We start from the raw sequence: 2,102 nt of genomic DNA on the forward strand, positions 1-2,102 counted from the left end.
AAGAAAGATACTCAAAAATATTGACTCAATATTTTACTATAGATATATCTAACACAAATGATACAAGCAGTTAAAGCCAAAATGATGGACCTAAATATAGTTGGCAAATGAACACAGTAAATCAAGCAAAGCGATATTAGGTGAGACAAAGTAGAAGTCAATAAGGAAGGTAAGTGGTGTGCAGCAGTTACAGATCATTGTGGAAAGCAGCACCCCAAGGTTAACATTCATTATTTCACACCCTTTCTGAGGGCCCGGGGACCCCTGACCACCCATGAGAGCAGTTTAGCAAGGTGGTTTTGACTCTGGATGTCTTGGGAGGTTGCAACCAAGACCTCAGCTGGTATCCAAGAAGGTGTCACCAGGCAGGGATCCACTTTTGAAAATGTCCTCAGGATACAGCAGGCAGGGACCCACAGAGGGTGGACTCACAGCAGCAGGGAAAAGGACCACGGCCACAGTGGATACCCTGGTGCTTTCATGGTGGGACCCACGTTCCAAAGTGGCTCAGCATCACTGTGCTATGAGCTCCGAACCTCAGGACTGAGTCACTGCATGCAGCCCACACCTGTAGAGAACTAAATCGCCCCTCTCGATGGAAGGAGAATGTCAAGGACTCTACAAGCACAAAAACCACATGTGCCTAAGATGACTACATGGAGCAGAGAACGCTGGCAGGAAATTGGCTGTATACAAAATCACAAGGAAAACATCAACAACTGCAAATAGCAGAAATTATACAGACCCTATTTTTCATTTCAGTTTTTAGAATCCTGTAAGCTGAAGTTTATAGTTATAAAGAAAACCACTTGGCCAAAAAGCAAAACCTTCTAAATCAAAAAAAAAAAAAAAAACATGGGAACAAGGTAGACACAGACATGTTACAAATATAAAATGTTCAGAATGGCAAATGCTGGCAAGGACGTGGGGACAGGAAGCCCTTGTACACCGTTGGGGGGCATATAAATGAGTACAGCAAATAAAGAAAGCACCAGGGAGTTTTCTCAAAAAAACTAAAAACAGAAGTATTTGTGATTCAGGTATTGTGCCGCTAATACACACCCAGAAGCTGGAAGTCAGCACTCAGAAGAGATACTGCGCCGCATGCACTGCACGTGTAGTTTGGCCCTGCTCCAATACCCAGGGTAGGGGTTCAGCCGGAGGAGCCATTCACAGGTGCACGGACAAAGATAACAGGGCGGTGGAGCCTCAGTCCACAAATGCAATTTGTTCTACAATTCTCATCCCCAACAAACAGTAAGAGAACAGATCAGCCTCAGTGGATAGGTTCAGTGTTGACTTTAGGAGGAAATTTCATTCAGTTCCAGTCCAATTCCGTTGGAAACCAGAGTCGTGGAAAGAATTGAGCTTGTGAACGGAGGCACCACTGTACGTGGTGCACCAGCAGGGTCTTGGCTCCTCGGGCCTGAACGTGGGCCCTGGCTCTCGGGCTTCCTGGGTTTGTTCATCCACCTGCAAAGTACAAGTAAAGTACAAATAAAGCCCATAAAAAAGGAAACATTAATTTATTTACAATTTGGCCTACTCGGGAGGGCAGCTTGTCCCACGCGCGCCCATGCCCACAAGCAAAGTCTAGCCACAGAAGCGAGGAGCAAAGGCCAAGAAGAACCCATGTGCAGGTGTGGCCGAGAGTGGCTCAGTGCATGTGTGCCCATGCATGCAGGGGATGATGCATACTCCCAGCATGGGAAGCTTGACAAAACAGTTTAGCTTTTGTAAAAAAAAAAATCTTAGTTATTAAAGATTTACGTTAACCTCTCAATTATTTTTTAAATAATTTTATTGAGAAACAAATGGCAATGAGACAGTTTCAAGACCAATTACTAGCAGTTTCAATAATTAATACATTGCATATTGTTGTCTTAGTTAACCTCTCAATTATATGCACACACCATGGAGTATTAGGTAGCCATAAAGAAGAATGGAATTACATCATTTCTACCCATCCCTGGGTGCTACTGGAGGACAGCATCGTAAATGAAGTAAGACAGACACAGAAAGGCAAATGCTGCCTGTTTTCTATCCTGTGTGGAAACTGAGAGGGAGATGAGCTGAGTGTAGAAGAGAGATGTTAGGGAAAG

Source organism: Octodon degus, unplaced genomic scaffold (assembly GCF_000260255.1).
Source record: "Octodon degus isolate 3935 unplaced genomic scaffold, OctDeg1.0 scaffold00036, whole genome shotgun sequence".
Lineage (NCBI taxonomy): Eukaryota > Metazoa > Chordata > Mammalia > Rodentia > Octodontidae > Octodon > Octodon degus.